Genomic DNA, 23,700 nt, shown 5'->3' on the forward strand with positions numbered 1-23,700 from the left:
GTGCAAAGACTCTAAGGCAGGAACAACAAAGAAGACAGTGCCTCTGGAGTAGAGAGTAAAGGGGAAAATAGTAGATGAGGTGAAAGTAATTATGGTGGATGGACCGTGTAGATCCTTGTTGACCACTGGAAGAATTCCAGCTTATATTCTAAGTGAAATATGGGCCACGGAAGGTTTTGAACAGAGAAGCAACATGATATGATTTATGTTCTAAAAAGGTTACTGCAGCTGCTTTGTTGATTATAGACTCTGGGAGAACAAGGGAGGGAACAGGGATAGTAGTGAGGAGTCTGCTATGTCATTCAAATGAGATGATAGAGAGTGGGACCAGTGGCTGGCAGTGGGGAGATGAAAAAATGGCCACATTCTGGTGGATGTATATTGAAGTAAAACCAACAGAAATTCCTGATGGATTGGATATGGGACTTAAATGAAAGAAAGTAGTTAAACTTTTTAGTATAGCCTCTAGAACGATGGAGTTACCAACCAACGTGACCGTGAGAAAGACTGCAGGTAGAGCAGGTTAGCACAGATGTTCATTAGACATCAAAGAGTTATTCAATTGACATTGGATATACAAGTATGGAGTTAATAGAAGGTCCTGGCTAGAGATACAAATTTCACTGATTGTAATGAAATGAAAAGCTCATAGCATTTCTTTGTTTCTTTTATTAGACTATAAATTCTTTGATGGCAGGACCCTGTCTCATTCATTTTTTTTTTTTAATCTCTAGCCCTTAACATGGTGCCAGGAGCACAGTGGATAACATTGTATTTTATTGATGTTCAAAAATGCTACAGGAATGAATGAATGAATGGACAGATACTTTCATGAGGCTGATTTACACACTTTGGGAAAGGAGCATTTCCCATCTGTGGAAGAAAAAAGACCTCAAATTGTCTCATTTACCTTTAATGATATTTAGGAGGGCATGTTCAAGTAGGTGTCATGGTAAAGGATCAAATATGACCTTCAAACTTGGCAGTATACTGTCATTCCCATCATTTTAGTTGTATTGAGATAATAAATACATTGGGAGTCCTAGTTCTTGTTATTCTTGATATAAGAGAATGGCTCATATTGATCAAAGAAAAGTTGTCAATTTCTGGACAAGCTGGATGATCAGAGAAATTGAATTCCAAAACAAAAAGGGCAGAAAAATTAATTCATCTTGGAAAAACTCTATAGTTGAAAATTATGCCAAGAGAAAAATAATAAATTCTAGGAAGTATTTAGCTCTGCTAAAACTTAATTTTAAAATACAAAAGACTTATCGATATCATCCAATCTAAGAATTAAGTACATTTTCAGAGATTACTAATAAATTTTGAGCTGAATAATATTAAGTCTACGATTTATTAAAATTTGCAACTCTGTGCAAATAAACGTAATAGTAATATAAATAGTTTATCACTTTTAATTTCCATATCATATCTGAGAAAGGGGATAGGTAGAAAGAAATGAAGTGCCAGGACGTCTGGGATTTATCATTTTCCTGGATACTCGCTAGTTTGTCACTATAAGTCCATTTGGTGACTTGTGATAAATGAGGGAGAATTATATATTCTAAGATCTATCTCTTTAAAATTCATGAAGCAGAACAAAACATACACTCATGCATGCATACACACACACACACACACACTCACTCACACACAAAGACCTATTAATGAAAATTCATGATCAACAAGACAATTTTACCTAAAGGGACAGATATAACTTGATTTCAGAGTTCCAGAAAGCTCAGCTCAGATTTTTTTCACATTAACTTCAAATTATATATTACTGCACAGAAAGACGAACAACACAATTCACTTAAACTCAGTTTCAAAACTGTATTTTAGATGTGAATAATGACTTAAAAATAGAGAAATTAACCTGGTAAGAATTTCAGGCACCAAACAAAATATATATGAATGTTCAGGCTTTAGGTGTTTAGCTGTACCTGATTAATAAAAATATTTAATTTTCTGAACAGGTAATGCATTTGCATGAATACCCGTATAAGGTAATAAAAAAGTCTCCCCTGACCCCATCTTCCACAGGCACAGGTTCTAAGTTTGTATCCCTCTCAACAGGTCAACATTTCACCTTTTTTTCAGGAACACATTATAGCTACAAATTTAACCCATAAAAGGATTAAAACTTAAATGATATTGTACCATCCTACACAAGTCCATGGAATGTTTTTTCATTTGTTCAAATCAACTTTTGCATTCTTACATATTTCCTTTTAAGTTTACTCAAATATTTTATTCTTCTTCTATTGCAAATATTTTTACTGTATATGAATAAAAATTTTTGGTTTCTGTATATTAATTTTATACTTTGCTACCTTACTGAATTATCTTAATTCTTGTGGACTTATCAGTTGATTCTCTTGGGTTTTCCAGGTAGATTGTTCTGTCATTCACAAGTAGTTACATTACTACCACCTTTGCAATTTTTATACCTCTAGTTAAGTTCTTTTGCCTAAATGCTTTAATGTCAACCTCTAGTACAATGTTGCATGATAATGGTAATGTTGGCATCCCAGTTTTGTTCCTAATACTAGTTGTAACTCTACCAGTGTTTCCCCATTAAACATAGTTCTGGCTTTTGCATACATATTTTCCAAAAATTAATATTATTAAATATTTTATTAAGAATTTATGTTGAATTTTACACATATCTGTTTAGCATATCAGTAGATGACCTTATAGTTTTTCATATTAGATTTCACAGGTCCAGATGGTTTCACAGAGGACTTCTAGTATACCTTGAAAGAGTAAATAATTCTAATCTGTTTTGTCTATTGCAGAACCTAGTGTATGAAAGAAAAACTTCTAAATCATAAAGCAAACCTAACAGTGATGCCAAAATTCCCCAAAAAGATTACACACACACACACACACACACACACATGCACGCACACACACACGAAAGATAACTGCAGACGAGTCTTACTTAGGAAAATGGACACTAATTCTGTGTGGCAAACAATTCAGTAAGGCATTAAAAATAATAAGTTATGACCAAGTGGGATTTTATTCAAGAATGCAATAATTTGCTATAAGAAAATCTAATACTAAAATACTTCATATTAACTTATCATGTGGTTATCTATACGCTGAAGAATGTAGCCCTTGAAGAAATGTCTCTATTTCTTCCAGGGAAATGGTCTACTTGATTTTTTAAAAAAATTTCTTCTGGGATCACCTTCAGTAAATCGTATTTTTCTACAATATTGCCCATTCCATCCAGGTTTTGAAATATATACGCTTAAGTTGAACAAAGTAGTCTCTTATGAGTCTTAATTTTCTTTCTTTTTAATTAATATAAAACTTCTGAGTACAGCTCTAGTTATGTCTTACAAATTGTAATACATAGCTTTATTACAAGTTTCTAGATACTACGCAAGTTCAGTTTGTATTACCTCTTTGATTCAAGGAGTAAGAGAAATTCCTTTTTCCCCTAGAAAGAAAGGACTTTTTATTTTCTGAGCTTTGTTGTTCTTGTTTTTGTTATTTCTAGTTTTGCCATATTATCATGAGAAAATGTTTGCTGTACTATTTCCAATTTTTGCAATTTATTCAGATCATCTATGTAGTCTAATACTTGGTTGATTTTGGTGAATATTCTGTGGGTGTTTGCAAAGAAGCCATATTCTTTAGGGAGTTCAGAAAATGTCAGTTAGATCTTCCTCATTAATTACAGTATGAGGTCTTCCATTTGTGCTCACTTCAAGTCTCAACTTACTAGACATTTCCTCTGAGACATGTTTTCAAACCAGGTACACCCTAAGCCCAGATAAGCTCTTTGCCTATCTGCTCCTCTAGCACCTGTACTTCCTGCTATTTTAACAATTCTTGCACTGTATTATAATTGCTTATTTACTTGTCAATGGGCATTCAAGGTCCTTAAGAACAGAGAGCATGTGTTTTTCACTGTTGTATTCTCAGGACCTGACAGCTCTTGGCACACAGAAGGGCCTCATAATCATTTGTTGAATGAATGGATGAATATCTCCATAACCTTCCCTTCTTTAGAATTCCTCTTAGAGAAAGAGACTGGAGAGAGGGGGTGAGACACTGGGAAGAAAATATTAAGGATAGACTGGAGGTGGCTGGCAAGTAGGTAGTCTTCCAAACAAGTCCTATGATTCCCATCCAGACATTGGCGGTCTACCATATTGGTACTCAGATGTGGTCAGTAGCCCAAGTGAACCAGGAAAAATGGCAAAGTGGTCAGTGTTTATCACCAGCATTTTCTACATCCCTTATTCTGTACCCTGCCCCAGAAGAAGCCACTAATCTCATATCGCTGCTCTGGTTCCAACATTCAGAAACTTCCTCAGTCCTTTTTTCCCTTCTGCAATAGAAATTCCAGGCAATTAGGCCAGTCTAAGTTGAGTATTGGTTTTATTAAAGTAATTTGCTATGAGAAGTGACTGACTCTATCAACTTAATTTTTCAAGACATATGTTCATCCCCAAATGGGAGCCTGCTAATCTGTATCTTGAGTTAGTGGCTACCTATCTCTTCTGAATACCCCCTCGCCCACCATGCTTAATTATGCTTGCAAAATGCATGGAATCCACATGGTTTAAAGCAGGCAGACATATACAATCTTCCCCTTTTCCTTGCCTTTCCTCATCTGAAAAATGAGGGAATTTGATTAGTTGATCTAGAAAGTTGTCTCTAAATTTCTATGATTAGTATTCTGTCATCTACCCTTTGCAAACTACTCTAAATAGATTCAGTCACCATTGGAGAATTAGCAAGGACAAGCAGGCAAATACTGAACTCAACAGATCCTCAAATTAGGGGAGGGGGTCATACAGTCAGTCTTTGACCATCCACAGCACTGCTGCATGGCAAAAATCATCTTAACAGTGAATAAGACAGAAATCTGTTATCAATTATCAAAGACAAATAAAAGAATTGGGAGGGGTCTAAGAGAACATCTGGTTCAAACCATTTCCAGAGGCATAAATTTCCTGGAAATAGGTATTGTAGGAAGCATTCTAGTTAATCAAATATTCCAATTAATGGTTAGATCTAAGACACTAGGAAATAAAATGTTGAAAGAATTACAATACAATAAAAATATTTCAAGTGTTAAAACTAGAATGAATATGTGACATTACAGTGGAAATAAGGTTAGACCAAGAATCCTGTTCCAGGTCTAGCTTTGTTCTTTTTTTTTTTTAACATTTTTATTGGAGTATAATTGCTTTACAATGGTGTGTTAGTTTCTGCTTTATAACAAAGTGGATCAGCTATATGTATACATATATCCCCATATCCTCTCCCTCTTGCGTCTCCCTCCCACCCTCCCTATCCCACCCCTCTAGGTGGACACAAAGCACAAAGCTGATCTCCCTGTGCTATGCGGCTGCTTCCTACTAGCTAGCTATTTTACATTTGGTAGTATATATATATATCTATGCCACTCTTTCACTTTGTCCCAGCTTACCCTTCCCCCTCCCCGTGTCCTCATGTCCATTCTCTACGTCTGCGTCTTTATTCCTGTCCTGCCCCTAGGTTCTTCAGAACCAATTTTTTTTTTTTAGATTCCATATATATGTGTTAGCATACGGTATTTGTTTTTCTCTTTCTGACTTACTTCACTCTGTATGACATTCTCTAGGTCCATCCACCTCACTACAAATAACTCAGTTTTGTTTCTTTTTTTTTTATGGCTGAGTAATCTAGCTTTGTTCTTAACTGGTTTTTTGACATTAGGAAAATCTCTCAAGCTCTCTGAACTCAGTATCTGCACAACTATAGTATGCGGAGACAGAATGAATTATATATTGAAATATTTTTGAAAGATCAATGTACCCTACACAACATACATAATACTAATTGTTCATGATGACAACACGCCTCAGAATGTTAGAGAAAATTGGGCAAAGTTATGCAAATTTATTATTTTCATACTGTTACTCATAAACGAAATGCCTTCAATATTACCACCGTGAGTCATAATATTGGATAAAGCTCAACCAGTTTATAGAAAAGATCAAATTCAATTATGAATTATAAAAACATCAATGATTCTCTAAATAGCATTTGAGAGAATATAGCTTGCATCCTGTTTATCTAAAATTCCACAGGAATAATTTTTCCCAGTTCTCAGAAAATTCAGTTTGGGATTTAAAGGTAAAATCGAGCCATTTCAGGCCAAAGGGTAATTTTAAAACAAGACCAGCAGCAGGAAAATTAGCCCTCAGTGATAGCACTGATTTCAAGATACAGCAGTTGCTCGAAATCTCTTAAGTGCTTCCATCCAGAAAGAAGTCACACGAGACTGACTCCCACATTTAACTTTAATGAAGATCCTAAATTGGATGAAACTATTAATTAATCTAACTAATTTGCAGTACTCAAGGCATTGACTCTAATGGCAGGACGTGAGTCCAAGAGGTCAACTCCACCATGGTGATGAGAGCTGACGTGTTTGAGCATTTGCAAGGTACCAGGCCCAGTTCTAAGCACTACACGCTTGTTATTTCATGTGTATCTCAATCCTTACACCAAATCTATGAGATGGGCTTCATTATTGTCCCCATTTTTCAGCTGAGAAATCTGAGGCACAGAGAGATTAAGTATCTTGCCCAAAGTGTACAGCTAGGAAGAGGCAAGACCTGATTTGGACCCTCAAAGTCGAACACTGGTGCTAATGGATTTTACCACCACGCCAACCCAGGATTGCTAGAGTACACGGCCATCATCTATTTTCTTGTCTTTCTTTACCTCTATAAAGCAGGTTTCTGAAAGGAAGGAACCAAATGTTAATTATCTTTGTGTATCTCTCAGCATCTCACACATGGGGAACAGTTTACAATCATTTGTTGACTACTAAAAATATGCAAATCATTTTGGGACCCTATATCTGTATTGGAAACACAAAATTGAGAGAGAATGTAGGTAATTCCAGAAATAAAAACCCTACAGTGGAATGTTTTGGATTATGAACTATCCAGTTTTATTTTCTATGTTAACCAAAATATAGAGAAAATTTATTAATTCAGACTGCCTTGGATAGTGGTTACCTTGAATTATATGATTAGATCAGGAGTTCATTAAAAAAATGTTCTGTAAAGGGCTAGGTGGTAAATATATTAGGCTTTTTGGGCTGTAAGATCCCTGTTGTAACTACTCAACTCTACCACTTTAAGTAGAGAATAAGAGAGCCACAGACAATATGTAATAGAATGGGCATGGCTTTATTTACAAAAGAAGGTAGCAAGACTGATTTAACCCATGGGCAATAGTTGGCCGACCCCTGGACTCCAGCATAGGTAAATTGATTTTCAATAGCTACTTGATACATGTTTAAGCAGGGATCTTATTTGAATGAGTAGATTAAAAAATATATTATGGTTCTTGTTCTCTTATACTGATTATCCTCACAGATATCTTACTAGTTTTCTTAACTAAACTTTCCTCTTTAAAAAGTCCAAAAATAAATCATCAATTCTTACCAAATTCCAGATTCATGAGGCCCAAAGTAAACAACTTATCTCTCTCTTCTCTCTCCTAAAGACACCACATATGAGTTATCTACCGTTGCCTAACAAATTCCCACCCGCCCCAATTCAGTGGCTTAAACAACAACATTTTAATTTCACAGTTTCTATGGGTCAGGAGTCCAGGCACAACTGAGCTGAGACCTCTGTTTCAGGGTCTCTCAGGAGGCTAAAATCAAGGTGTCAGCTGGGACTGCAGTCTCACATGAAGCCCCAACTAGAAAAGGATCCACTTTCAAGCTCACTCAAGTAGTTGTTGGCAAGATTCAGTTCCTCCTGGGCTGTTGGACTGAGGCCTCAGCCCCTCACTGACTGTTGACCGAATGCCACACTCAGTTCCTTGCCAGGCAGCCCTCTCCACCAAGGCAAGCAGTGAGGAGAGCCAGAGAGAATGCCAGCGAGAAAGAAAGCTCAAGCAAGACAGAACTCCATCTTTTATAACCTCATCATGAAAGTAACCTCCCTTCACTTTTGCCATATTGTATGTTAGAAGCAAGTTGCTAGGTCCAGCCCACAGTCACGTGGAGGGGGTTACCCAAGAATATGAATACCGGGAGGCAAGAATCACCGGGGTCCACTTTAGAAGGCTGCCTACCGCACGCTAGTAAAACAAAGTCTTCATTGGTCTTCGAGTGTAATGCTATTAACATCTAAAAAAAAATTTTTATACAGCAGGTTCTTATTAGTTATCTAATTTATACATATTAGTGTATATATGTCAATCCCAATCTCCCAATTCATCCCAGCACGACCCCCCGCTATTAACATTTTTAATTGATGTCCTGTCAACAGGAGTGTATGGCTGTTAGCACAACTGAGGCCATCTTGGGCCCTTACAGTTTCTCGTGTCCTTTCACTGACCCTACCCAGGACTGTACTGTGCAGTAAAGCCCTTCTCTGTCAGGGGCTTTGTAGCTAATAGATATTGTTTAATAATCATTAGGACCAGGTGGCCTCTATGCTCTGTTAGTCCCCAAATAATGATGAAAATCTTTGCTGACTTATTCCCAGCACCCACTAGACTAGTTACCCATTCATGAATTTTGACTTAGGAATGCACGTCCTATTTCCAAACACCTACCCCCATACCCTAGGTTAACTATAAAATTGTCCCAGTGGCCCCTTGGCCGTGTGGAGTGCAGCTGCAAATGCTTCCGGATCGCTGTCTGCCTGATCCCGATCCCACCCTGTGAGTAGGTTACCCTATAATAAACTGATTCATTAATAATATGGAGCTGCCTCCCTCATTTTTCGGTTTCAAGATGCCTTCTCAGTTGGGTGGGCACTTTTCGTTCCCTCCGTTTTCCAACAAGGAGTAATTTGTACCTTCATAATAGCTATATCCTTTTAGGCTCAAAATATAACTGTGATTCAATCTTCCTAACAAACTTCATACCTATCATGGAACAGCTTCTATGATGTTTCTAGAAATAAGCTGCTCTCGTTATTTCCCTGACCCCAGGAGGGTTGGTATATGCGGGATGACTCTTGCATAGTATTAGATTGGAAATTAGTTTCTGTTACAGTTACACAATTGTAATTTTGTCAATTTAAAATTAGATGTGCAGAGCAAAAAGGGAAGTAATGGGTGTTAAATGACATGGGTAATATAGATCCCAAATTGATCTGATGCTTACTTCTCCAGATTGGTTTTTGAACTGTGTTGACACTCCATTCTCATTGATGACGAGGAAACCAGCCAGATATAGTGCTTTTGTCAATAGGAAAGGAATTTTCAGGAGGACCTGTGGTTGGTTGCTATCCTGGTTCTAAACGGTGCATGATGTGACAGGCATCACGTTTGTGTCAGCCTTCCCTGATCTAATTTTAGGTTTGGGCCATTTGCTTCAGTAAACTACAGACCCCATGACAAGTATTTGGATGCAGATAGCTCATTTGGGAGGGGTCCTCAGGAAGGACAAGTGAGAGAGTATGGAGTGTAAACAAGAAAAGGAGAAAAGCCAATAAAGTCTATTACTGAGCCAGTTACCATGGACGGCAAGTATGGTTCAATCCTGCTGGGGATCCTCTGAAAAACCATACAGAATTCTTATCAGATTTATCCCACCAAGTAACCGGAAATCCGGCGTCTTTATCCACTAACTCCCATCCCTCTATGGTTGAGAGGCGTCCCCCTGGAGTGTTCTAAGCTTGCTTGTATGCAAGTTGAGAAAGTTATTAAAGTGCCAAAAACAAAACAAAACAAAACAAAAACCAACTCTCAGGCAGAAAAGCAGCAAGGTTCAGGAGCTTGAGGTGAGTTGCTGATGATTTACAGGAGACTTTCTCACTAAATTTGCTGGTGAATTTGCAGTACATCTGCTACACATAGTCTTATGCAGATAAATGTTTTCATCAATACAATTTGTTTCCAAGCAAGGAATTCACCACTTTAGGCAGGTGCTGCCTGGCACACAGAGGTGCTCAATGAATACGCATTACTGGATGACACTGAAGGTTGTTAAGAAGGCACAGCAGAGAGCCAGAAGGCCGCTTCTTGTACTCACGGCCCTGATCACCTTGAGGTTGGGACCCCATCCTGCTACTGACTTAGTTCCCTCCCTCATCACTTTCTCTTTCCCTTGAGTTATAGATTTTCAGAAACCTTAGAGATGATCATCCAACCCTTTTATACTTCCAAGAAGGAACCTGAGGCCCAGAAGGGTGAAATGACGTGGCCACCTTTGCAAAGTCAGCCAGTGGCAAAGCCAAGACCCACATCCCTGGCATCTTCTCACTGCTCTCTCTATCACAGCCCTGCCTCCTTTTCTTAGCTTCTGTAATGCTACAGGATTGATTTCCATCAAGGGACTGGGATTCATCTAAACTCTCTGAAGCAGATATATGCAACTGATGCATTAGAAATTGATGTGCTCAGTAAGCCCAACCCAAATCTTTCCACATTCACAATTTATCTTTTGTTCTTTTCTTAGCAGTCTGTACACTTCCATATTGAAATATAGAAATGTCTCCTGATAGCACGGCCTTTTTAATTTCTTCAAACAGCTTGTTTATCTATTTGTGTCATTTTATTCAAGAGGCTGTAGGATTTCTTTTCAAGCACGAACAGATTCCTGCAGGCTCATATCTAGTGCAAATAAGTAGCTAATTATTAGTGGGTGGTTTGTGCTTCTGGTTTTTGTGGTGAGGAGAAAAGCATGGAACTGACTTGCATCAAAATGCTACTCAGCTACAGGAAATGGACACAGTGGAGGCCAGCTCTTGGGTAATTTACAGTAACAAAAAGTGAGATCACCAGCCCAGCCAGAGGCTCCTGTACCATGTTAATTCCAGGTCTCTGATTGACCTGGAGCTCTTTTTCTTGTTTTCTTCTCCCCACATGTAACCTTGAACATGATGGGGGCCTGGAATTTTTCCATTTCAGGTTCACTCGGGATGCTATGAGAGACAGTAGGTAGCTGATTCACTTCAGGAGCTTGAGGTTGCCATGCCCCAGGCATGAGTGCCCAGGGTCTCAGGTCAAGAAGGGAAGGTTTCTATCAAGGTGGCTCCCGCAGAGCCCTCCTCACTGACCTGCTGCCTGCACCATGAGCTCACATTAAAGTGCAGAGCTGAAGCTAAACCAGGCTACAGGCCAGGGGGTGGGTGGTAAAGCTTCTTGGCTACCACTGACTGCCATTCAATAGATATTAATATCTCAGTTGTGAAACACTCTTGCCCTCCACCAAAGGAACATCCGTCCTCATCCCCAGGCTGTGGCATCCCAGTGCTCAGAGGATTCAGGTGCATTGCAGGGAAGCTCAGCACCTGGAGAAGCCTCTTTGTGCCCCCGAGTCACACAGGATCCCAGGTGCTCTTGAGGAAATCGCTTCTCTATCACTACAGGTCGGAATGGGCTTCTAAGCCTGCCACCGTTCTGTAGTCCAGAATCGTCCATTGCTCACCTATCTCACCCACCCCAACGAGCATCTCAGAAGTCCGCTTGCATCAGAAGTCTGCCGTCGTGGTTGCTCTGGGATGACGAAGAGCCAGCACATACCCAGCAATGGCCCGCCCGCTCACTCTGCTAAGGCTCAGGGTTTCACAAATGGTCGGGGGTGAGAGATTTGGCCCGTGCTGCCTTCCTGATCTGGCCTCCTCATGCTACTCCAGGGAGCACAGCCAACTTGGAAATCATAAGGCAACGAGCCCAGTCTAGGAGGTGGAGACCGCTCAGCTTCTCCAGATTTCCCCTCCCATCCAGCCCCCTCTCTGGAGAGCAGCAGATGGAGGGCAGGAGAAAACCACTGTCATCGCTACAAACCTAGCCGCCACCCCAAGGCCTTTCCGTCAGCCTGAGTCAGAGAACGAGACTGGACAGTTTTTACTAAACTTCCCTCCTCTCCTTCCTTGTTCATAAGAATGAAATTTGAACCTGCGATGAGGTGGGCGGGGGAGTAAATAAAGAAGTGGAAACAGCACCCACGGCTGAGAAAGCAGATGAAGGACAGTGTGGCTCGCTCTCATGTTTCAACATTTCGTTTCATAGTAGCTCCACGGCTGCAGGTGTGACTGTGCTGTCTCGAGCTCGCCCAGCCCGCTGCCTGCACTCTCTCACCTCTTTCACATTAGATGTTGTCATCTGGTGAAACCACAGTCTGTGAGTAATTCTGCCGACTCTCTCCCTGGAGACGTTCTCCCTCAGGGGTCAGGGAGCCAGAAAAGCACGGAGGGTGGAGTCAAGCCAGAGTAGATGTGAATAGCAGCTCACCCACTCTTCTGCCATGTGATCTTGGTAAAGTTAAAGAGTAAACTCAGTTCTCTTATCTATATCACAGAGATAACTCCTAGAGTTCTGTGGTTGAAAGCTTTTCACTGATGATGGTGGTGGGAGTTGGTTGTTTTGTTTTCGTAACAGCACATCACAGCCTCCCTGACATATAGGAGTGCTCGCTACAACGAGCTGCCATTTTATGTGAACTTAGCTTGTGTGAGTTTGAAATAGGGTAAGATAAAAATACTAACAAAGTCTTAATGCATGCACAGAACATGAAATACAACAAATTCTACTTTTTATATATTCCTCTAGGGGAAATTGCCTTGAATTATGCAAGCTTTGAATTATGTAATATCTTCAAGAGCTCATTCCTGGCAAACCAATGTGACTGAGGGTCCACAATCTGCCAAATGAGTGTTAAGATTTACCGGAAGTGTCTTATGCAATCCTTCAATGACCCCATGACACTGGAATCCTTGGATCATTTCCTTCCTTTTCCCATCTTCATATTCTCCCTGATTCTCTCTCTTTCTCTCACTCTCTCTCTCTCTGTCTCACACACACACACACACACACACACACACACACACACACACACACACACACACAATGACTACACAGATATCTATTAAGTGGAGCATCATCTCATTATCCACCAAAAGCCTTTGGTTGCCTTTCCAAAACTGATATCATCCAATTGGCTCTTTTCTTCATCGTGGTTGTTGTTACACTGTTGGGCAATTTGCTCCTGACTCCCAACTCCCTCCTCATTCCTGCCCTTGCCTAAGAAGCAATATACTGCACTTCTTTTGTCATTGAAGGTGCAGCCACCGGAAGCAGACTATGGAAGGAATCAGTATTCCTGTCCATCAGCTGAGAATATGGTGAGACATGTGGCAGATGCAGCACGGGGAAGAAGCCCCACCAGTGCTGCTCCCTCCCCTTCCTCCAGATGCCACTCCTTCCTCACCTTGGCTCCCTCCCCCAGACACCTACATTTGCAGAAGGCTGAGCCTTGAGGGTGCCTTTCTCTAGGGTGTCCCTATGATGCCTCTAACAGTGGCTGTCACCTAGGATTATTCGTGCATTCTGGGGCTGGCAGTTCTACCCTTCTCTTACCTCTCCACTCACAAAACTCACACGGAGAGTGTGCTCTGGCAAGCAACTTTGAACAGTTTTCTGACCACCATAATGGAGAGAAATTTATTCATCTTAAGAAATAATATCAGCTAACTAGACCTGTGTGCCACCCAACACCCAAATTATTTGGTCCCTGAGGTTGTTCAGGTCCTGTCCTGATGAAAGCTTTGTGATCTAAGGAATGCCGTTGGTAACTAGTTGGTTCCTGCAGGTACCGGGCTTGGAGGCACTGCCACCCAATGGCTCTTTTTACAAACAGCACCCTCACAAGAGTTGTGTTTATTCAGTACTCTACCCAGAACCCAGCAAGAGTGTAAGACATGGAGAGAAAACGGGGTGCGGTGGTTACACTGGGACAGGCCAGGTAGTCAGTGCTGCCACAATCCTTCTCTTCCAAGGAAATCTGACTTTCCTGGAGCTAAACAGCAGATGTGAGCTCTTTAATTAGGCAATAAAAATGGCAACTTGGCAGTGAAATTGTAAAGATAAAATTGTCCAACACCATGAATCTTTGGCACTAGGATTAATTTGACTGCTTATATATTTTCTGATGATATTTTTACCATGACTGAATGTAGGTAAGAGACAAAACAGAAAGTCAAAGCCAGAATTCTCACTTCCATCTTTGTTGATTACTACCTGTATAAGATTTAGACATGCATTTAATAAACTTATTTTTCTCCCCCATAAAATGAGGATGGAGAGGGTGGTGGTGTACTTCATAGCACTCAATAAAAGACGAATTGATTGGAGCTACCAAAGGCTTCTGGCCCATGTAATGGAAGCACAAGTCAGGCTACTGTGACCAACGGGTATCCATTTCAACAGCTGCATTAATCAGGGTTAATTAAAATTTTTCCTTCTAAATTGGATAAAAAGAAACTGTACTGTACAGAGCAGAAAAGCTTCTATTCTGGTTTAGCAGTGGTTTGTATGCATACTCTGAGAATAATTAAACACTGACTCAAGCAGGTGGGTGTGAGACATCATTCCACTTAAAACAAGAAAAATATCTCAGTATTTGGAGATTGTCCTATAAATTCCATTTTGTCTCTTTTCTATTAAAAAAAATACTTGGTTTATCACAGTTACTTGTGATTTTTCTCTACTGTAGAGAACTTCTCTTCATACGTGTTCACAAGCCATCCTCCTTGACTGGCTGCTAGAGGAATGTCTCAGCTCTCTGGGGTCAGCCTAGGGGCTGGGAATGTGGATATATTTTAGTTGGCACTTTGTCAAATGGGAGTGCCTTGCCCATGAGGGATGGAGAGGGCACCCAAGCTGTAAGGACATTCAGGCAATCCTTATACAATGACGAGCCACTCTTCTATGATGGGGATAAACACTGGGTAGAAAATGGCTGAACCCATGAATGACTGGCTTCATGATGCAGGAAATGGTGTAGTCTTTGAATGTAGACAAAACAAATTATGGGACTAAAGTAAATAAATTCATGGTTTGATTTTCCATTTTGAAACTGATCTCAGTATATAATTAATGAAAAAATTTCCTCAAGAAAAACTGCCAAGGTTTTCAAAAATACCTAGACAGTGTTGAAAAAGAAAAAAAAACACAAATGAAAAATATCTCTAAGAAATGTCAACATGATGCCAAAGTAATTGAGTAATAAGCTAAACTCCACCAACTAACTGATCTGTTCAAATATGAGATAAATGTTTATTTAGTGCCACAAGAACCTAAGCAACTTGACTGGCTCTACTGTTTCACCAGATATGTTTGTAAACTACAGGAATTGTAAATTCAACAGAATAACTATTCTTCCTTCCCTTAGTGAAAATAAATCTAGAGTAATGTTAATATCATCAGCTATTGCTTTAAAAGACGTGAGCTAAATTTCTTCCCTTTAGTGATTGTGAAAGGAATTTGAATTTATATGCAGCTTGAATAACCTGTCAGTCAACAGAAACTATGGGGCATTTACTCAATGCACAAAGACTTGTTCTTGGGGGTATAGATACAAAAGACATCCCTGGGTCTTTATCCTCCAAGCATCCTATACTTTAATTGGGCAGATAAAACATGCAAACTTGAAGCAAACACTCAACTGTCTGATCCTAACTATCAGTGCATTACAAATCCTAAAGATGGGTAAGACCATTGTGGGCTAGAATAGGCAGAGAAAGCATCACCCTGGAGATGGAGCTTGAGCTACTCCTTGAGGAATTACCTGGAAATACATAGGTAGAGAAAGCAGGAAAAGGGAGGAAGAATTTCTATGCTGGGAAAAGAGTGTAAACCAAGATTTCTCAGCCTTAATACTATTAACATTTGGGGCTGGATAATTCTTTGTCATGGGGGCTGTCCTATGCATTGTTGGGCTTTTAGCAGTATCCCTGGCTTCTACTCACTAGAAGCCTGTGGCAAAACCTCACTCCCCAGGTGGGACAACCAAAACCACCTTCAGACATTGCCAAGTGTCCTCTCACGGCAACATCAGCCCCAGCTGAGGACCACTGAACCAGGCACGGATACCTGGGTTGGGGGCGGGTGCTTTGTCTATCTCAGAGCTTATCAGTCTCAGAATTATTGCCATTTTGGGCTGGATAACTATCCACTGTGGGGACTGTCCTGTGCTTTATAGGACATTTAGCAGCATCCCTGACCTCAACCAACTAGACACCAGTAGCACCTCCCCCTGGTTGTGACAACCAAAAATATCTCCAGACATTGCCAAACGTCTCCTGTGGTGCAAAATCACACCCATCTGAGAATGAGTGGGATTCTCAGTAGGAATGGACTTGGCTTCCTCAGGGTAAGTAGAACTGCTTAAACAAAGCACAAGGTTCATGTTAGGAAAGGGTGGAATAAGACTGAGTAACTAGGGTGGACACATGCTGTGTGAGATCTTGGATACTAGAGCCTATACTAGGCAGCCACAGTAGTTCTTAAGCAGATGTGTTGCAAAATGAATTGGTGTTTAAATTTAACCTGGCAGAAGCAAAAGGATAAAGTGCCACGAGGAGGAACTGGGTACAGGGTGATCAGTTAGGAAGTTGTTATAATAACCAGGTGTAAGTGTTGGTGGCCAGAGTTGCAGTGACATCTTTGGAATGGAGAGAAAAGGGTAAACCTAAGGGTGCTTTGCAGAAGTCAATGTTGAGCTTTTGCAACAGACTGAATAATAGAGGTGAAGGCAAAGAAAGAACTAATGGTGAAACTAGTGTTGCCAGTGGGAAGCAAGATTCAAATGAAGTGAATGGGAAGGAGGGACATTTAATGATTTTGCTTTTGCAAATCCTAACTGCGGGCCTTTTTATATATTTTTTGGCCCTGCTGCACGGCATTGTGGGATCTTAGTTTCCGGACCAGGGATCAGACCCATGCCCCCTGCAGTGGAAGCGCGGGTCCCTAACCACTGGACCGCCAGGGAATTTCCCAGGCCTTTTATTTTTTTAATTTATTTTTTAAAATTTATTTTATTTATTTATTTTTGGCTGTGTCGGATCTTAGTTGCGGCATGTGGGATCTTCGTTGTGGCACGGGATCTTTCGTTGTGGCATGTGGGTTTTCTCTTCTCTAGTTGTGGCATGCAGGCTCCAGAGCGCGTGGGCTCTGTAGTTTGCAGCACATGGGCTCTAGTTGAGGCGCACGGGCTCAGTAGTTGTGGCACATGGGCTTAGTTGCCCCGCGGCACATGGGATCTTAGCTCCCTGACCAGGGATGGAACCACCCACATCGCCTGCATTGTAAGGTGGATTCTTTACCACTTGACCACCAGGGAAGTACCCCCACACACACTGGGGCTTTTATAATTAGCACAAGAATGCTGTGAGAGGTCAGGAGGTCAGGGCTGAGTGATGGGTTTGGGAGTATTGGAAACACAAAACCCTGAAATCTCCATGGCTTAAAACAATAAAACTTTATTTCTCACTCACATTCCACTGTGAAGTGGGTGGCCCTGCGTCTTTTTAGGGATCCAGGCTTCTTCCATCTTATGGCACTGCCATCTTAGATGAGTGACACCCAAGGTGGCTGCAGAAAGGTTAAGTCCTAATGACCTCCTGGGAGATTTTAGAGGCCCTGAAGCATTGTATATTACTTCTGCCTACATTCCACTGGGGATCCAGCTGAACTGGAAAATCTAGTTTACTGGTGTCCCAGGAAGAGGAAATGGGATTCACAAGAACTTGGCCAATCTCTGCTATGGGAGACACACACACACACACACACACACACACACACACACACACACACACACACACACACAGAGAGAGAAAATATAGGAGTGGATGAATTTATTGAGGACCTGAAGATACAGGGAAAATTGAAGAGGAAAGAGTTCAAGGACCACAGATAAGAAATCGAAGAAGATTCAGCAAAGGATTCAGAGATGTTGTTAGAAAGCTTGGAAGAGAACTGACCCTGTGTAGAGTTTAGAGTGTCAGGAGAGAAGGTAAATTTCTATATGGAGGGAGAATGTCTACTTTTGCTAAGACTCTTGCTTTCGAGACAAAGAAATTCAAGCTAATTAGAAAAGGACTTACGTATCTATACCCCACCTCAAAACCATAATTAGCTTATCTTTACCAGCAGTGTGAAACCCAGATGCCTCTGCCGGGCCGCTGTGCTGGCCCAGCCTACCTGTCCGTACCTCACCACGCACCTCCCCGGTACCCAGCACATCCCAGTCGCTGGATGCTTCACCATCCTCAAGCCCACCTATTCTCTCCCATCTTCATGGTTTTGCTTTCACAGCTTCTTCCACCCGTCAGAGTCCTGGCTTTCCTCAAGCCCTAAGTCAAATGCCATGCCATCCAGGAACGAAGCCTTTTCTGATTTTCCCTGTCAACATTGAACTCCCCATCTTCCAGCCACCTTTTGGTTTTTCCTCTACTTTGGCACATGAGACCATCTGCTTTGTATCAGTTTTATGTTCACTTGACTGTCTCCCTCACTAGACCGTGGTTTTCTCAAGCACCAAGCAGGGCCACCAAGATTTACATTCCCAGGACAAACGAGACAACACTGCAGTCTATGTCAGGGGCTGGCAAACATTTTCTGTAAAGGGCCACATAGTATTTTAGGGTTTCCAGACCGTATGGTCTCTGTCACAACTACTCAACTGTGCCATTTTACTGTAAAAGCTGCCGTGGACAATATATAAATGAATGAGTATGGCTGTGTTGCAATAAAACTATTTATAAAACGTGGTGGGGCAGATTCAATTCATAGGTCCTAATTTGCTGCTCCCTGACCTATGTGAATGATGCTTTCTGGAGCACAGTATGAACAGGTTCCCCTGGAGTATCATCTGGGGAGTCCTGGGAAGAATCAATGTGCATCTTAGCTATTCTTGTATCTTCTGCCCCACCTCCCACCAGCATCTACTACAGTGCCTTTCACATAGTAGGCCCTCAGTGTTTATGTTTCTGAATTAAATATACCTGGAAAGATAACACTAAATGAATCATACTAGCATTTTGAGAGCTTCATTAATTTGAAAACTATTTTGCAAGACTGTAGTAAAGTAGTTCAGGAAGGGGTCATGTAAGCCCAGGAATCATAAAAATAATGTGACAGGAAAAAATGTGAGGTAAAAACATCTAAGGATTAGCAGCCAAAGGGAGAGAATCTGACATCAGAGCTGGATAGAAGTAACAAAAAGGCATTTCAATCCTGAGAGACCAGCACTGAAGGAACATCCTATCATATGTAATAGATGTCTCACACCACCACCTAAATCCGTGTGAATAATGCAGTTAATACCAGCACTTCAATGCTGGAAAGATGATCATGATTTGGAGGAAACTCGGAGACCAAAATGATTAAGAGACTGAAAGGATTCGTTTATGAGCAGCTATAAAAGAAGCCAAATACGTGCCTGGCCTGCTGATGGCTAGAAGGAGAGGTGGGGAAAGGTTTACAAATGACTGAGTGCTGTAAACACTAGCAAGGGGAGGAACGATGGTGAGTTCTACTGGACTTAGCTTTTGGTATGGACATCTATCAGGCATTGACAAATTCTTCTCATTATTAGGTCTTAAAACATTCAAAGGCCATCTGAATAATATATAACCGGAATGCTGTGATTGGTAATGTTCTATTATTACAAGAGAATAGGACTGCTCCAGAACAGCAAATATAAGAAAATTATTGCTTATTAAGGAAAGAAACATTCCAGGAATGCTTGGTGAGCTGAGAGAATTTAAATGCACTAATAGTCCACTCTCAGAAATATCAAATATATACAATTGTGGGTAATGTTATATAGTAAAGAATTGTTGAAGTTAAAGTACAAAAATGGAAAGATAGCCAGGTATTTCCTTCATTCCTTCCTTCTGTCATTCAATCATCCATTTATCCATCCATCCCACATATCTAATGTTTACTCACTATTTGCCAGGTCCTGGGCTAGTGATACAAAGAGTAATACTACACAGGACCTTTCTAAAAAAAAAAAAAAAAAGTTTACAGTCTAGTGAGTCTAGTGGTGGGGTCAGGGAAGCTGCTGGACTGAAAAAGAACAGACAGGCTCAATAGAGAGTTATAAGGGAGCAAAGAAAAGTGGCCCCCAACCCAGATGAGACAAAAGTAGGAAGGTTAGGGATGCTTCCCAGAGGAGCTGGTATCCAAGCCAAGTCATGAAGGATTCTGAGTCATCTGTTAATCAGAAAGACTGAGAATAAGCATCCCAGGTGCTATACCACTTTGTCACAACATATGTGGGACTGACAAGTAGTTCAGATTGATGGGGACAAACAGTGTAAGGCAGGTGGTAACCTTAAAAATAATAATTGGAATATATTAGGACTGTGGGTGATTTTTATTTTCCTTGTTGATTTTTCTGTCTCTTCCAAGATTTTTCTATTAACAAAATCACACCCTTATGTAGTCAAATAATTGCAAACATTTATATAGCACTTACTCTGTGCCAAACACTATTCTAAGCACTTTGCATACATTAAGTGATTTTATCCACATAACTCTATGAAATAGCTACTATTATTTTCCTTTATACAGATGAGGAGGGGAAGCAGAGACAGGTTAAACAATTTGGCAAAGTTAGAGTCAAGAACAGAGCAGTGTTTCTTACTTCAGGCATCTCATTCTAGAGTCTCTGCTTTTACATCCTCTATGCTCCTACTAACTTTCTAAGTCAGGAGCATATTTTCTTAGCATTTACTCCCATAATCCCAGTCTAAAAATTGACCTAACAAATAATCAGAGATACAGTTAAATATTTGGGGGGGGGAGAATATTCATAGCTCCCAAATTTATAGTAGCATAAAATGAAACTAAAAATCACCCTAAATATTCTATCATACAGAATGATTAATGATGGTATAGACAATTATACAAGCACTGGAAATTATGATTTAGAAGAAAGTTAAATTACATGGGAAATGCTCACTATAAAGGTCAAAGGGAAATGCAAGATACAAAAGGTATAATCCTAGTAGTATGTTTTGTGTGTGTCCAGAAAGGAGATTCACTAGTCAGACTGGGTTCCAATTCCAATCTTAGCTCTGCCACCTTTTAGCTTTCTCACCTTGGGTAATAATTTAACCTCTCTGTACCCCAGTTTCCTCACCAGAAAATGGGGGTAATACAGTTGTCATAATGGTTAGAAAATTAATATATGTAAAATGCATAAATTCTGGATGGCAAACACTCAGTGACAGCTATCAAAAAGTAGGAAACCCTATTTAAAAATTAGAACTAGATAGTACACATTCACATAGGCAGTTGAATAAGAATCATTTGTAGTCTGTGGTCCAACATGTTACAACTTCATCTAATTATTTTCCCCCTCATATTTTAAAAAATAATTGGAAGTTGAGCGAGATGAAGGGAACTTTTCATTGCAAGTAAAAAGTATTTGCTTTCAGAATCTGCTTTATCAAATAAGATGTACAAAGCACTCAACCAATCACTGAAGGGTCATAAAAGTTTCCTTTTTAACCAGATACCTTCCCAAGGCTACAGCCCTGATATTTTACTTTGGTTGAATATCTTGAATTGTGATAGTTTAAAACTATTTAACCTCAACATAATAAAAGCCATATATCACAAACCCACATCTAACATCATACTCAACAGTGAAAAGCTGAAAGCACTTCCTCTAAGATCAGGAACAAGACAAGGATGCCCACTCTTGCCACTTTTATTCAACATGGTATTGGAAGTCCTAGCCACTGCAATCAGAAAATAAGAAATAAAAAGAATCCAAATTGGAAAAGAAGAAGTAAAACTGTCACTGTTTGCAAACGACATGATACTATACATAGAAAATCCTGAAGACGCCACCTGATACTACTAGAGCTCATCAATGAATCTGGTAAAATAGCTGCATAAAAAAATTAATATACAGAAATCTGTTGCATTTCTATACACTAACAACAAAATATCAGAAAGAGTAATTAAGGAAACAATCCCATTTATCATCACATCAAAAAGAATGAAATACCTAGGAATAAACCTACCTAAGGAGGTAAAAGACCCGTACTCCAAAAACTATAAAACACTGATAAAAGAAATTGAAGATGACACAAACAGATGGACAGATATATCACGTTCTTGGATTGGAAGAATTAATATTGTTAAAATGATGATACTACCCAAGGCAATCTACAGATTCAATGAAATCCCTATCAAAATACCAATGGCATTTTTCAAAGAACGAGAATAATTGTAAAATTTGTATGGAAATACAAAAGACCCCGAATAGCCAAAACAATCTGGAGAAAGAAGAACAGAGCTGAAGGAATCATTCTCCCTGACTTCAGACTATACTACAAAGCTATAGTAAACAAAACAGTATGGTACTTGCACAAAAACAGACACACAGATCAATGGAACAGGATAGACAGCCCAGAAATAAACCCACACATTTATGGTCCATTAATCTTTAAGAAAGGAGGCAAGAATATACAGTGGAGAAAAGACAGTCTCTTCGATAAGTGGTGCTGGGAAAACTGGACAGTTATATGTAAAAGAATGAAATTAGAACATTCTCTTACACCATATACAAAAATAAACTCAAAATGGATTAAAGACCTAAATATAAGATCAGAAACCATAAAAATCCTAGAGGAAAACACAGGCAGAACACTGTTTGACATAAATCACATCAATATTTTTTTTGGATCTGTCTCCTAAAGCAAAGGAAATAAAAGCAAAAATAAAAAAGTAGGACCTAATCAAACTTAAAAGTTTTTGCACAGCAAAGGAAATCATGAACAAAATGAAAAGACAACCTATGGAATGGAAGAAAATATTTGCAAATGATATGATCGATAAGGGGTTAATATCTAAAATATATAAACAGCTTATACAACTCAACATCAAAAAAAACAAACAACTCGATTAAAAAAGTGGGCAGAAGACCCGAATAGACATTTCTCCAAAGAGGATATGCAGATGGCCAACAGGCACATGAAAAGATGTTCAACATCGCTAATCATCAGGGAAATGCAAATCAAAACTACAGTAAGATATCAGCTCACACCTGTCAGTATGGCTACCATCAAAAAGAACACAAATAACAAATGTTGGCGAGGATGTGGAGAAAAGGGGTGCAGCCACTAGGGAAAACAGTATGGAGGTTTCTGAAAAAACTAAAAATAGAACTACCATATGACCCAGCAATTCCACTCCTGGGTATATATCTGAAAAAAACAAAAACACTAATTCGAAAAGATACATGCACCCCAGTGTTCATAGCAGCGTTATTTAGAATTGCTAAGATATGGAAGCAACCTAAGTGTCCATTAATAGATGTATGGATAAAGAAGATGTGGTGTGTACACACACACACACACACACACACACACAATGGAATGCTACTCAGCATAAAAAAGAATGAAATTTTGCCATTTGCAACTAAGTCGGACAGAGAAAGACAAATACTGTACGGTATCACTTATGTGTGCAATCTAAAAAATACAACAAACTAGTGACTATAACAAAAAAGAAGACTCACAGATATAGAGAACAAACTAGTGGTTACCAGTGGGGCAAGGGAAGAAGGGAGGGGCAATTTAGGGGTAGGGGATTAAGAGGTAAAAACTACTATGTATAAAATAAGCTACAAGGATATATTGTACAACACAGGGAACACAGCCAACATTTTGAAATAACTACAAATGGAGTACAACCTTTAAAAATTGTGAATCACTATATTATACACCTGTAACTTGTATAATATTGTATACTTCAATAAAAAAAAAAGAAGAAACTTGTTTCTGCATCAGTTAGGATCAAAAGCTGAATGGAAGTTACAAATTGGTTTTTGAAGTACCCAAAGCCATATATAGTTTATTTCTCATCCAAGTTTTGGAATTATCTTAATGAGTTTTTAAATGG

At 39.7% G+C, this 23,700-nt stretch overlaps 1 protein-coding gene across 2 annotated transcripts in view; it reads left to right on the forward strand.

Annotated features, from left to right (window-relative positions):
• The window catches only part of GLRA2 (glycine receptor alpha 2), a 196,109-nt gene that overhangs the window by 133,978 nt on the left and 38,431 nt on the right, over nt 1-23,700 (forward strand). The window lies entirely within an intron of this gene.

This window comes from Balaenoptera borealis (assembly GCF_965194805.1).
Source record: "Balaenoptera borealis genome assembly, chromosome: X".
NCBI classification, from domain to species: domain Eukaryota; kingdom Metazoa; phylum Chordata; class Mammalia; order Artiodactyla; family Balaenopteridae; genus Balaenoptera; species Balaenoptera borealis.